A 15,197-nucleotide genomic window follows, 5' to 3' on the forward strand; every position below is an offset into this window, starting at 1 on the left:
GAGAGTGGGAGATGGGGTGGAGTCTGTTATCAGGAGAGAGACACAGAGAGAAGAATACTAGTAATATGAATAATTAAGTATAATGCTCACTTTTCTTGAGCTACTTTATGCAAGACACATTCTAAGCTCTTTATCTGCATAACTCATTTAATCTTCACAGTCAACCCATTTTACATACCAGGAAACTGAGGTAGAGAGAGGTTAAGCAATTTGCCCAAAGTCACATAGCTAGTTAGGAGGAGAGCTGGAAGTGAACCCAAGCAGAGGGCTCCGGAAGTGCTGTTACCCACCCACTCTGATGCAGACAATAACAGACATCACCTCCAAGCACCTGCTCTGAGCAAGCAATGGGCTAAGTCCTTTATAGCATTATCTCATTTAATCTTCAGAGAAGCCCTGTGAAGTGGGTGCTAACATCACCCACATTTTAAAATAAGAAACTGAGGCTCACAGAGATGATGCGATTTGCCTAGGGCCACCCAACTAATTTAAAGTGACAGAGCTGGGATAGGACCCTTGGTTTGACTGATCATAGGGCCCAAGTTCTTAACTGCCTCACTGGGTAGACTGCACATTTAGACACTTCTCTTGCTCTGTCTGCAGCTCCCCTGGTTTGGCTCAGCACCTGAGTCTTTGTCCACAGTCTGGGCAGGGGCTGGGATGTGGAGACCCCTACCTGCTGCATGCTGCTGAGGGGTCAGCTGTGAGGTTTGAGCTGGTCTTGATCTATCTCACACTGACCTACACCAGATGGTTCTTGAACAAGTCTTTAGTGCATTGAAACTCTGAGTTTATTCATTTCTTCATTCAACAAATATTTACTGAGTGCCTGGAGGCTCCAGGCCCTGTCCAAGTGCTGGGGTCCCTCAGGGAAGAGCTTAGACTCGGAAAACATCCAAGAGGAAGGTTCCCGGAGTTCCTGTCACTTGGGCCTGTCATGTCCCACTCAATCTCACAGGAAACCTTCCCTGTATCACACAAATCAGGCCCATGAGGGACCAGAGACCTCGTGCTTCTTTGCTTGGCACCGGCCTGATGGCAAGTCCAAGGAGAGACAGCATTTCTTCATTCTGGTTGATTACAAAGGAAAATATAGTGTCAGGGAATGAGCATGGGCGTGGACTCAGGCCAGCTCCATCGGGAGTCCCAGGGCTGCTGTGGTCTCTGCTAATCGAGACTTTGGGTGAAGCACTTCGCTGTGCCATGCCTCAGTTTCCCCCTCTGTAATGATACTGTACTACCTGTCTTACAGGGTTGCTGGGAGGATTAGCTGAGGTAGCAGTGTTAACTACCCAAGGCAATACCTGTACACAGGTTAATCCCTCCCTCTTATAACAACTAAGTAGTTTTGTTGGTGTCTCTAAAAGTCAGGGTACCTGGAGGGGGCAGCTGAATGGGGTCCTAGGTGAGGAAATCACCAATTGTATCAAGCTCCTCATTTTATGGATGAGGGAACAGAGGCCCTGACCCTCAAAGGCCAGAAGGTATTGGGCTCTAGGACCTTCTAATTTGTTGGTGTTACAGGGAGCTCAAGTGTATATGGCTGTTGGTCAGACAAAGGGTACGAGTTGGTCCTTTGAGTGGCTGGACACAGTGTGCCCAGGCCTCTGTGAGCATCTGACCAGTGGTCAGCCCTTGTAGCCTGGTCCAGTCATACCTGCCTCCAACCCACCATGAAGACAGCCTAAGCAGAACCTTAAAGAGCCCCGTGTCCCTGCTGCTGGTCTCCTTAATGCCCTAGGGTGGGTAGGGACTTCTGTTCCTGAGATCTAGAGAGCATGGCGGGGTCCCTGGCTTCTGAAACTCTGGTTGGACCAAGGATGGAATTCTGTACCAGGATGTCCAGCTCCCCACCCACAGATCCCAGAAGCTCCCCTTGAGAAGCAGGGGGCAGACAAGTCAAGGCCTCTAGCCGCTTTGACTTCTGGCTGGAAGCAGCAGCACTGAGCCTGCAGCACAGGCTGATAGAATGTGGCCCAGGCAGGCCAGCCTGTTTGTCAGCTGGCACAAGCCCCGAGGGGTGTGGGCTTGGTAATGATGATGACGGGCGGGCAGGGCTGCCGCTTCTGCCCAGGTGGCCGCCCTTGGAGCTTGCCAGGCTCGCCCGGTGTGTGGGCCCACCAGGGCTACGATCAGAGTTGATGTCCAGTACACCTTTCCCTCAGCTTGGTGGGAAAGACCGTGAGCACAGGGGCAGCCAGTCCTGGGCTCCAATCCTGCCTTGCTGTAGGGGCTTGGCAAGTGCCATCTGTTCTGTAAGCCTCTGTTTGCTGTCTGTGAGGAGCCACTGAGATAAAGCAGGTCTAGTCTCCACCCTTGATGGTTCCATGTGGGACCAGTACACAGCACTTCATAGGCTGTCTCCCATTAACAGGCTGAGAATTCTGAACAGTGAGTCCCATCTCCCAGCATTCTAACAATGTGTGCTCTTTGTGTGCTAGAGAGAGAGAGAGTGTGTGTGTGTGAGTGTGTGTGTGGGGGGGGCACCACTCTGTTGAGCAAAGTGTGCGTATACCTCCCTGGAGTATGAATATGGCCTCTTATAGATGTCAAATTTCACACCTGTGTTAGTTTTTGTCCCTTTGAGGTTACCTCTTAAATATTTTGATTTATTTTTTAATTTGGAAGTAAATCATTAGAAATATTTTGTAACTCTGGGCTTTGTTTTCCAAACAGGTGTAGAGGCATTTTCTGCAGAAGCAATAGGATGTCATGAAATAATGTGGGTCGTCACTGGAAGCCAAGAGAAAAATTGGTTTAGGAAACTCAGCCACGATCAGCTAGTGCACTTTCCTAACTCCCTAGTTTACTCAGTGTTAGAAAATGGGACCCGTTTCACACTGGGGACTTGTTATCAAGTTTTACACCTGCTTGATTTACTTTCATTGTGTCTCACACTTAAAAATTCTGACACTTTAATCCATCTTGAATTGATTTTTGTATAAGGTGTAAGGAAGGGATCCAGTTTCAGCTTTCTACATATGGCTAGCCAGTTTTCCCAGCACCATTTATTAAATAGGGAATCCTTTCCCCATTGCATGTTTTTCTCAGGTTTGTCAAAGATCAGATAGTTGTAGGTATGCGGCGTTATTTCTGAGGGCTCTGTTCTGTTCCATTGATCTATATCTCTGTTTTGGTACCAGTACCATGCTGTTTTGGTTACTGTAGCCTTGTAGTATAGTTTGAAGTCAGGTAGTGTGATGCCTCCAGCTTTGTTCTTTTGGCTTAGGATTGACTTGGCGATGCGGGCTCTTTTTTGGTTCCATATGAACTTTAAAGTAGTTTTTTCCAATTCTGTGAAGAAAGTCATTGGTAGCTTGATGGGGATGGCATTGAATCTGTAAATGACCTTGGGCAGTATGGCCATTTTCACGATATTGATTCTTCCTACCCATGAGCATGGAATGTTCTTCCAATTGTTTGTATCCTCTTTTATTTCCTTGAGCAGTGGTTTGTAGTTCTCCTTGAAGAGGTCCTTATACAAAAATCAATTCAAGATGGATTAAAGACTTAAACGTTAGACCTAAAAGCATAAAAACCCTAGAAGAAAACCTAGGCATTACCATTCAGGACATAGGCGTGGGCAAGGACTTCATGTCCAAAACACCAAAAGCAATGGCAACAAAAGCCAAAATTGACAAATGGGATCTAATTAAACTAAAGAGCTTCTGCACAGCAAAAGAAACTACCATCAGAGTGAACAGGCAACCTACAACATGGGAGAAAATTTTCGCAACCTACTCATCTGACAAAGGGCTAATATCCAGAATCTACAATGAACTCAAACAAATTTACAAGAAAAAAACAAACAACCCCATCAAAAAGTGGGCGAAGGACATGAACAGACACTTCACAAAAGAAGACATTTATGCAGCCAAAAAACACATGAAAAAATGCTCACCATCACTGGCCATCAGAGAAATGCAAATCAAAACCACTATGAGATATCATCTCACACCAGTTAGAATGGCGATCATTAAAAAGTCAGGAAACAACAGGTGCTGGAGAGGATGTGGAGAAATAGGAACACTTTTACACTGTTGGTGGGACTGTAAACTAGTTCAACCATTGTGGAAGTCGATGTGGCGATTCCTCAGGGATCTAGAACTAGAAATACCATTTGACCCAGCCATCCCATTACTGGGTATATACCCAAAGGACTGTAAATCATGCTGCTATAAAGACACATGCACACGTATGTTTATTGCGGCATTATTCACAATAGCAAAGACTTGGAACCAACCCAAATGTCCAACAATGATAGACTGGATTAAGAAAATGTGGCACATATACACCATGGAATACTATGCAGCCATAAAAAATGATGAGTTCATGTCCTTTGTAGGGACATGGATGAAACTGGAAACCATCATTCTCAGTAAACTATCGCAAGAACAAAAAACCAAACACCGCATATTCTCACTCATAGGTGGGAATTGAACAATGAGATCACATGGACACAGGAAGGGGAATATCACACTCTGGGGACTGTTGTGGGGTGGGGGGAGGGGGGAGGGATAGCATTGGGAGATATACCTAATGCTAGATGACGAGTTAGTGGGTGCAGCACACCAGAATGGCACATGTATACATATGTAACTAACCTGCACAATGTGCACATGTACCCTAAAACTTAAAGTATAATAAAAAAAAAAATTTAAAAAAAAATAAAAAATAAAAAATAAAAAAAAATAAAAATAATAAAAAAAATAAAAAAAAAAAAAAAAAATTCTGACACTTTCTGTTTTTACTAAAGCAGCGAATAAAGCATTGTTTTCCGGATCCCTCCTACTCCTCAGCAAAGTCTTTGTGTAGAGATCTGATAAGCCCTTAGGGTGCCCTGACTGCAGCCAACAATAGAATTTGTTTAGCCATCTTGCTATTCCTTTCTTCACGTGCAAAACTTGTTGGAGGCCAGGGAGAGATTCTCTGTCCATTTCCTCTTGCTGGGTGAAGTGTCCCACAAGGCAAAGTGCACAAGCATGCGTGACCTCTTGGAGGAGACTAGAAAGGAGGCATAAGCTACGATGATGTCACTGACATTAATTGTTGGGCTCTTGTTTTTAAAGGAACATGGCAACCCGTGTGTGTCTCATCCCAGAAAGAGAAGACTTTAACCACTGTGATGCCTGAGAATCCAGTGAGTAAGTCACAGTGGTAGATCTTGTTTACCGTGGAGTAGCTCCTGGGGGCTGGTCCTAGGCTTAGGAAAGTGTGGGATGTTCCCACCATCCTGGGGCAGCTTGCTGTGCCCAGGGCGCGCTGTTCCCTCTGAGTCAGCACCACCTCCTCTGCACTCCTCTAGCGCTGTGTTCTTGCCTCAGATACACCACTGAGTTAGGGTTTGTTCACCTGCTTGTCCCACCTACCGGCTGTGGGAGCCTCAAGGTCAAGGAACCAGACTCCAGCCTTCCTGTCTGAGCCAGGCAGCAATTCCCGGCAGGCACAGTACAAGGCACAACACAGGTGACCAACAGCTGTTTGTGGACTCAAGGAGTCTCAACCCTGAGGTTTGATCAGGGCTTTTATGGTCCACAAAGCTTCATCACAAGCAGTGTCCTATGGGAACCTTTGTGCCCTGGGTGGGGTGGTCATATTATCCTTGTTTATTTTATAGACATGGAGGCTGGGGTCTGAGGAGTCAGATAGCCTGCCACAGGTGGTAGGCTAGTAAGTGCCCAGGACTCACGTTTTCTGTGTCCCAGGCTAGCCTGGTTTCTGTAACCTTATAATTAGAAAGGTTGTTTAGAGTAAACCCCTCATTGCCAAACAGGGAGACTGAGGCCTGGCCTGAAGATACTTTCTCAAGGTGACAGGGCTCACTGGTGTCCAATGGAGAATTGAAACGCAGGCCCTGGACTTCCTGTCTGGCGTTTTGGCACCCCTCCTCCCTCCTCCTCTGCCCTGCAATCAGAGAACATTTTGGGACCATATATCTGTGTTTACAGGAGGGTGAAGAACTTGCAGAAAGCCATGAGTTGGAACATAGGGATGAATAAAACCCTCCCTTCTCTCCGGGAGCTTCCCTGGACATGTGAGCCTTGGCAGGGCCTTGAAGAGGCTCAGTTTAGTTGTGGGAGGAGGGAGGATGAAGGTGAGGGTGAGGGGAGACCATCAGGGCCCAATCCAAGAAGCTGGGGCATGGGCGGAGGCCCTGGCGGAGGGGCAGCCGGCGTGCATGTCAGGGCATTTGGCAGCTGGCCTGGTGGGCGCTGAGGGATCACGTGGGGTGAGGAGTCCACGGGAGTCCTGAATGGCAGGATAACAAGGGGTTGACTGGACCTCAGGGAAAGCTGCTCCAGGAGTTCTCATTCTTAGTATCTGGGGAAAGACCCAGGCAAAGAGCTGATTGGCCAGTCTGCCACAGCCTGAGAAACTGTCCCCTCTCTGGAGAAACAGAATACAGAGTTTGTCCACAGAGGAGGGTCAGGCAATGAACAGTGAATTCCAATGTTGTCTGAAATGTGTGGGGAGGGGAGTGTGAGCAATTCTGGCTGGCTCAATCCTATTGCCCTCAAATGAATTTTTGTTTTGTTCTGTTTCTGTTGAACACATGTGCTGTTGTTCTCTCTTCCCTTTGGAATCTTGGGTCCCTCCTGGCTCATCCATTCAATCCAGGCTTGACCCAGGGCCAGGTGGGTCCTGGCTACTCTTTTGTGTTTATTCTACCTTTTCTTGCAACTTCCTGGACTTGAGGACTGGGACTGACTGCCAGCTTCATCTCCATTGGCAGGGTGAAACATAAAATTTCCCCAAATTACAGAGAATGTGATGCTTGCCAAATAGGTACCTTGGATTATTTTCCAAAGCATTCCCAAATTATACACTTCTCTAGGGCAGGGGAAGTGTGTCATGTTGTATCATTATTATTTACACTTCATATGTCTTTGTACTTTATGTTTTATAAAGGTCATTTCATCTTCATGATCAAGCAGGTGGACTTCTCCCATTTTACAGATGAGAAATTTGCCTTAGGCAGGCTGTAACCTGCCTAAGGCAATGCAGCTGTCTAAGGGCTGAGCTGGGACATGGCCCAGTCCTACTGTTTATAAATTCCATGTCTCTCCTCTGCTAAACTCCAACCATAGTAAATCTCTGGAGGGCCTGAGACATAAGAGGAGCTCAATAAACACTTGTGGAATGAGTGAACTTTGGCTCTTTTTTTTTTTTTTGGCCACTCTCAACCATAAGTGGACCCTCTTTGGCAGCAAAGAGAACACTACCCTGTGGAATATTTGAGTTTCTTGCCATGATAAGGAACTGGTGAGCTCTCTTCTCACCCAGCCTTATCTCTGGGAACTAGGTCATGCACACTGAATAATTAATTCCTTGACTTTTACTCGGAGCTTCCTCCTCCTGACATTGAGATGCTACGTTAGACATTGATCTATGAGAGGTCCTTGGGAGAAGCAGATCCTACTGTTTGTTGTCACAGACCTTCAGTGACCCATCTAATTGCCCATGAATAATACCTGTGGCCTAAACAGGTCAGCCTTCCAGGCAGTTCACTCATCTCCTCCTTCTACCCTTCCCCCACCAACCTTCTCTAGACTGAGGAAGAGGGACAGGTGTGTATTATCTTAGATATGCAGGGTTCTGTACAGTTAGGGGAGCCTACCTCTTCCTTCTCACTGACCTCTGAACTTTTCCATATGTTGTGGCAAGGGCTGGAGAAACAACAAGAAAACCATGTCAAGATGGGAAAGAATTCATGGGCTCCCCGGGAGGCAGTTATCAAAATATCCGCTGGGTCTGCTCTTTCCCTAAGTGACAGTTGGGTCATCTTTCTTAGAGTCTGCAAGGGATACAGCTGGCCTTGTTAGACTCTTGAGGTCAACAGAATAGAGTAGAAATAAGAGAGGGCTGAGACCAAGACAGCCATGTTCTAGTGTTGACTGTCCACAGCTTAGCTATGTGGCCTTGGGCGAGTCACAGAACCTCAGGGGCCTTCAGATTTCTTATTCAGGAATTCAGGGAGGGGTGGAGGTTTGGTGGTATCTTAAAGATGTCTCCTTGACTTCTGTGGTCCTGGTCCTCGGTGTCTCTCTCAGTTTGTCCTTGTGATTAGCACTGTCTTCTCCTCCAGGTCACCTCCTCCTCATGTGGTCAGAGCTTGCTTCTGTAAGCACTTTCATCCTGATCTTTGTAGCTTTGCCATCTCTCCCCTGCGCCACCCTGAGTTATGCCAGAGTGCAGATAAGAACTCCCTGTTGTTGCCCTACTCTTCTGCCAAGCAGCATGGGAGAAAACTCTAACCTTGTGAGATTCTTAGAGATCTAAGGAGTGAAAGTTGGTTGGTATCAGAGGAAAATGGGATTAAAGGTTGTTGGGATTTTCAAGTCCTTGATGCCCCAGGGTACCTGGATTGTACTGAATTTTTGATCAGAGGGTAGTCAATATGTTCTTAAGAATATGGCCCCAAGTTGGCCAACCCTTGTGATCAGGGGTGACCAGACACTTTGGAGAAATAAAGGGAATAGCATTGGTAGAAGGTTGCTCAGTGAGAGATGAGAGATACCTCAGATGGACAACCAATATGAAAAGGGGAAAGGCTAGGGAAGGTGGATTTGTCTCTAACATTTACAATTGTAAAGTATTAAAGCTGAAAAGAACGACAGATCCTTTAATCCACTTCTCCCGTTTATTAGTAAAGAAACTGAGGCCCAGAGACATGACTCAAGCACACCCATAGAGCAAGCTGGTGGTAGAAGTGAGACGGAAGCTAAGTCTCCTGATTCCCAGCAAGTGGCTCTCTCTGCAGTTCCATGTTGCCTCCCCATGTGGGTTCAGCCACCGCGCCTTCCTCTTTTCTCCTCCACCCTGCACTTGAATGTCTAAGGTGTTAGCAGGGCCCCCACAGCTCCTACCTCATTGTTTATCAAGGCCTAATAAAACCTGGGTGCAACAGCATGGAGAGGTTGAGGCTTCTTATGTGCAGTCTGTTTTGATTTGTATTTAGTGACTTAACACTGTTGAGTTGCCGTTATTCTTTTTTATGATGTGTCTTGGGGTGAAAGATTAATTCAAGACAGGAAATGAAGGCTATAAGATGGCCCAGCCTTAGCAGGAGTAGCCTCTTGTGAGTTTGCCATTCAAATCAAAATCATATGAGCGTTGTTGCTAAGCAGGCCTTGTTGTGAGAACCTCCAGCAAAGGGCATGGATTACACTGTTGCTTGCTCTGAGAGGGGCTTTTTCAGTCAGAGACTGGCCATCCCAGCACTATGCTGATGGCACATAAACCAGAATGGAAACCACTCACTTTTTCTGTAGAACTCCATTTGGCCCAACACTTCCTGCTGAGCTCAAGGAAATGCATCTTGAGCACTTTGCATTGGGCAAGCACTAGGTTTACATATATTACCTTGTTTTTCCTCATAGCAGCTCTCTGAGAGATAGGCATGGCTACCTGTTGTACTGAGGAGAAAATTGAGACAGTTACAGGTTAAATAACTTGTCCATGCCCACAAGGGCCAGGACTCAAACGCAAGGTATCTGACTCTAAAGCCCTTCCTGGTTCCACATTTCACATGGCTCTCTGCACACAGAAGGGAGGGCTGGGGAAAAATAGGCAAGGCATTGACTGAAGCGTCAAACATTTATTATGGGACTTCCAAATGCCAGGTCCTGGGCTTGGTTCTTGGGATGCAAAAGCGAGTAAGACCTAGTCCCTTTACTCCTAGGACTTGTGGCCTAGCCTGGTGGTGGGACAGATGTATATGATGACAGTCATAGCTCCCTTATCGCTCTGGAAGCACTGAGAAGAGAGCAGCACACAGGGAAGACTGCACCAAGGAGGGGCTGTGAGACTTGGGTACTGAAGGATGATCAGGAGGTTGCCAGGCAGAAAAGGAGGCAGACAGTTCTCCAAGGAAACTGAGTGGTGGTGTGAAAGGGCCTGATTTGGTGTTTGGAAGTAAGGAGGAGTAGTGTGCATGCTTTTTTCTTAGCTGAGGGTGCAAGGAATGAGACATTCAGTTGAGAGATCAGCTCTGAAGTGGGAGAGGAGGGGCGTTCAGAAGTAGACTGTCAAGGGCTTTGCAAAACACTTGCTGCTAGGTGAGATTCATTGAAAGAAACATTAGCAGAGACCAGGAAAGCTTCTCCAAATATGAATTCTCCAGCTGTCTGATGGATGTTTCCATATAGAGAAAGGAACTTCTGCTGGGGGCTCATTTTCAGAGAGTTTGTGTCCGTTTTCTGCATTTTGTGTCTCACACACCAATGGAAGTGATTATTGATGGGGCAAAGTGAATGGGGTGGGACGGGCCACACCAACAGTTCATATTTAAAATGTCTCAGATTCCTCTTGCCAGATAAGCTGATAGCAAACACCCTTGTGAGTTCCTGCGCAGATTGACTCTCCAGGGATCGTTTTGCATTCCAGACAGGGTCACATAATATTTCTGCAGGAGCTGGGGCTCTGGGTTGAGAAAGCTACTTAAAAATAAAGACCAACAAAAAATATAGTTGTTTTTAAGGATGACATTTGCAAGGCAAAAGTATCCAGGAAGTAGATTATTTGTCATGAGGGTGAGCCAGAATTTTTAAAAATATCAGATCATTAGAGTGGAAAGAATAATGGTGGAGAGAGAGAGGGAAAGAGAGAGAGAGAGAGCTCCAGGAACTCTTGTCTCCTGGGTGTGGTTGTTCCTGCACACCCTCACTGTAATGAATACCTTGCTGAGGTCTGCCCCAGGAAATGAGTTTCAAAAATTGAACTTTGAGCCTGAATTGTCTTCCATGGAGAGGAGCAGACCAATAAACCAGAGAGTGATTTGGAGTCTAAGACTTCTTGGTCTTGTTTCAACAATCCCTATCTGCTGCCCGTGGGTTTTGTATCTTTATGAGAAAAGAAAAAAATCTTTTTTGGAACAGTTGGGGCTTATTTTAGTAAACATGTTTTTCAGAGCATGAGCCCAAATACCAAGGAAAGAGTCCAATGTCTTTATTCAGCCAAGAGAAATGTATTCATCAGGATGATGGGAGGCTGTCTCCCTCCCACCAGGGAAAAGTCACTAGCGGGGCCATACCTTCGGGGCTCCCCTCCTCTGGGGCTTCTGGATGTTGGAGTTTGGGGCTGGTGAGGGACATTTTGACCCCCTGAATGGTCAAGGCCCTTTCTGGGCCCTGGAACCTATGACCCAGCCTCTCTGAGCTCTCAGAAATGTGGCCTCTGAGTGTGGCCTGGAGAGGCAGCGTTCTTCCCCGAGACTGTCCCACGCAGGTCTGCGTTGCTCTCAATGTAGTGAATTGCTCACAACCATAAATTGCAACAGTTCTGCAGCCTCCGAGCCATTACCAAGTAGGCAAATGTTATAGGACTTTCAAACCTCAATGCTCGTGCACCTAGTTCAGGGAGGTGAAATACAACCTGTCAGACCAATAACCTCCTCCAGTCAGTTCAGCTACAACCTGTCAGACCAATAACCTCCTCCAGTTAGTTCAGCAACTGAGTATACATTAGGGACTGGTTCTGCCCTGTCTTCTCAGACAGGCATTTTTGTATTTGCCATCTGTAACCTTACTTGGCTTTATAGACATCTGGGGAGAAGTTCCCGAGAGACTTCAGTTCCTCTGTATAGTAAAGGACTGGGTCAAAACTGTCCTGATCTTTCACTTCTGTTCAGATGTCTGAAATGCCTCCTGATAGCAGCATATTTTCCGTGGGCAGAGAGCTCCTCTCAGCCCACATCCTGATGAAGGAAGGAATCCTTTCTCAGAACTGTCTCACCTTGCCAGTTTCTGGTCTGTTCACTCTCCTGAGGTTGTACCTAAGAACTGTCCAGCTGGGTTCATGTAGCACATCGCCTGGCACATGGTAATCAGTGTTGAATGAATGACCAGCAAGGAAATCCTTCTGTTTTCCAGCAGAACAAAATGGAAGTGAACAGGCCTCAGATTATGTGGCCTGCATGCTATCAGGACCCAGCATGCACTTCAGAAAAGACCCCTTTGGTGTTTGGCATAAAGGAAGTTACCCGATAAAGGCATCTTCTAGGCCGGGGCCTGGAAAGACAGATGATGTTTAATCCACATCACCTCAAGATGACGAGTCCTGTTTTCAGGGCTTAAAACAAACAAACATCAATAGCGACAATGATCTACTGGGAATGCTGGCCCTGGAGAAAGCAGGGGGAGTCATTCTACTGGCAACCCCTGCAGACCTAGCCAACCCTAGCTGGCCCAATGTCCTATGCTTGGACAAGTCTCCCAGGAACCTCATGATGGGGCTCTTCCTTTGTCATGCTGCCTCTCTGCAGCACAGGCAATTTTACATCTAAATCTTAGATCCTGACTTCCCAAGTGTGTTGACATTTTGGTAGGCTTTGAATAGCCATTAGTTATTTCTGACTCAGGCAGGGCTCACCTGTCCATGCAGGTGTATACACCTGCTTATAAAGGCTGAATGCAGTGTATAGGCTCTTGTGCAGACTCTGGGGTGAGGGACATGGCCAGTTGGACTGCCAGTTGCGTGGACGGCCCAACGAAAGGTGTGCACAAGCATCTTAGAGGCCAGCAGACTACTGAGAGCCAGGGAGGTGTTATTTGTGTTGTTAATAACATTAATGACAATATAAACAACAAAGCTTCTGTAATTGTATATCAGGAAATTAATCCTGAAATTGGTGGTCTGTAATTCAAATGAAAAATTTAGAAATCGTGATGTGTAGAAAGCTGAAACTGGATCCCTTCCTTACACCTTATACAAAAATTAATTCAAGATGGATTAAAGACTTTAATGTTAGACCTAAAACCATAAAAACCCTAGAAGAAAGCCTAGGCAATACCATTCAGGACATAGGCATGGGCAAGGACTTCATGTCTAAAACACCAAAAGCAATGGCAACAAAAGCCAAAATTGACAAATGGGATCTAATTAAACTAAAGAGCTTCTGCACTGCAAAAGAAACTACCATCAGTGTGAATAGGCAACCTACAGAATGGGAGAAAATTTTTGCAATCTACTCATCTGACAAAGGGCTAATATCCAGAATCTACAAAGAACTCAAATTTACAAGAAAAAGGCAACCCCATCAACAAGTGGGCGAAGGATATGAACAGACACTTCTCAAAAGAAGACATTTATGCAGACAACAGACACATGAACAAATGCTCATCATCACTGGCCATCAGAGAAATGGAAATCAAAACCACAATGAGATACCATCTCACACCAGTTAGAATGGCGATCATTAAAAAGTCAGGAAACAACAGGTGCTGGAGAGGATGTGGAGAAATAGGAACACTTTTACACTGTTGGTGGGACTGTAAACTAGTTCAACCATTGTGGAAGACAGTGTGGCAAGTCCTCAAGGATCTAGAACTAGAAATACCATTTGACCCAGCCATCCTATTGCTGGGTATATACCCAAAGGATTATAAATCATGCTGCTATAAAGACACATGCACACATATGTTTATTGTGGCACTATTCACAATGGAAAGACTTGGAACCAACCCAAATGTCCATCAATGATAGACTAGATTAAGAAAATGTGGCAATATACACCGTGGAATACTATGCAGCCATAAAAATGGATGAGTTCATGTCCTTTGTAGGGACATGGATGACGCTGGAAACCATCATTCTCAGCAAACTATTGCAAGGACAGAAAACCAAACACTGCATGTTCTCACTCATAGGTGGGAATTGAACAATGAGAACACTTGGACACAGGAAGGGGAACATCACACACTGGGGCCTGTTATGGGGTGGGGGAAGTGGGGAGGGATAGCATTAGGAGATATATCTAATGCAAATGACGAGTTAATGGGTGCAGCACACCAACATGGCACATGTATACATATGTAACAAACCTGCACATTGTGCACATGTACCCTAGCACTTAAAGTATAATAATAAAAAAAAAAGAAAGCAAAAAAAAAAATTAGAAATCTTTTAAGTGAACTCTAAAGGTGCTACCATGGAAGCAGTTCCATCCCTCCTGAGCCAGATTTCTATGGTAAGCATTCATTCATTCAACAAACATATACTACCTACTGGGAGCAGGCACCATGTTGGCACTGGAATTACAAAGATGAAGATCAGTAAACAGCTCATCAATGAGTGAATTAGCTACAAAATACCATAATACAGAAAGCTGAATTATTTGAACCTTAAATATTGATTACCAACTGAGAACCCAGAGCTGGGGTGAATACTCTGGGAAATAGAAAATAAATTTTAAAATCTGCCTTTCCTTAAGTTTACACATTAAATTGTCCAGACAAGATTAGTGCACAAAACACATGATAGGTTCAAGATTAAAGGAAGAGCCAAATGGTGTGGTCTGTGACCTGTGTGGGAACTCTTCGTCTCCCCCATTTCTCAGAAGATGGGAAGAAGCATCTTGTTCCCTTGGCATCCACAGCACCTAGCAAGGCCCCGGTCACAATATAGATTCTCAGTAAATTGAATGAATGGAATTGAATGTGGCTAGTGGTTCCCAAAGTCAGCTGATCAACAGAATTCCCTGGGGAGTTAAAAACATCTTTTCCTCTTGGACCTCAGGCTGCAGGGATTCTATTCGGGAACAGGCCCAGGAAACTGAGTTTTCATAGACTTCCTGGGCGAATCTGCCCGACAGCCAGGTTTGGTGAGCTTAGGCATAGACTCTGAGTTAGACGAACACAGATGGGTAAGGGATGGGGTGGTGGAGGGCTTCTGAACCTGAATGCTCCAGCCCATCCCTTAAGATCCCGCCCTGGTGCCACCTTCTCAGGGAGCTTTTCTCAGGTGCTGAGTCACTCCATCTTCTAACTCTGCATCCACATGTCTTGGCACTCACCTCCCCGGCAGCTCTTACCAATAAATGTTAGTTTGTTTGGACTCCCTGAATAGACTGTGAAGCTCCTAGGGGGCACAGCTTGTAGTAGGATTTCAGTCAGCACCATGGAGCTGACTGGGCTTCAGAGGATGGGCAAGGTTTGAGAAGACAGAGACTTGATATGAGGGCAGCCACAGGATAAGCCCAAATGCCTTTGGGAATTGAGCCTAACAAGGAAGAGAGGGCTGCATGATGGTGGGTAGGAACCCACTGAGCCTGGCAGGAGAGTTTGGATTTGTACAAGGGCTGTAGGGAGCCCTGAGAGCATTATGAACAGGATAAAGGTGAAGCTGGTGAGTTGGGAAGGGGGAGATCAGTGAGGAGACCCATCGTAGCTCAGGTCAGAGCTGGCCAGGTCCTGGATGAA

At 46.0% G+C, this 15,197-nt stretch overlaps 1 protein-coding gene across 21 annotated transcripts in view; it reads left to right on the forward strand.

Moving 5' to 3' along the window:
* The window catches only part of MICAL2 (microtubule associated monooxygenase, calponin and LIM domain containing 2), a 254,029-nt gene that overhangs the window by 24,333 nt on the left and 214,499 nt on the right, over nt 1–15,197 (forward strand). For 8 of the 21 annotated variants that reach the window (XR_004069307.3, XR_004069310.3, XM_055356265.2 and 5 more), the window contains exon 2: nt 5,070–5,140. The exons of 6 other annotated variants lie outside the window; for them this stretch is intronic. The gene's annotated coding sequence lies outside the window, so the exon portion shown is untranslated. Of the gene's footprint in view, nt 1–5,069; nt 5,145–15,197 lie in introns of all 21 variants that reach the window. 7 more of the 21 variants (XR_004069308.3, XR_004069311.3, XM_055356260.2 and 4 more) reach the window with 1 other exon arrangement.

The sequence above is a fragment of the Gorilla gorilla genome, chromosome 9 (assembly GCF_029281585.2).
Source record: "Gorilla gorilla gorilla isolate KB3781 chromosome 9, NHGRI_mGorGor1-v2.1_pri, whole genome shotgun sequence".
In the NCBI taxonomy this organism is placed as follows: domain Eukaryota; kingdom Metazoa; phylum Chordata; class Mammalia; order Primates; family Hominidae; genus Gorilla; species Gorilla gorilla.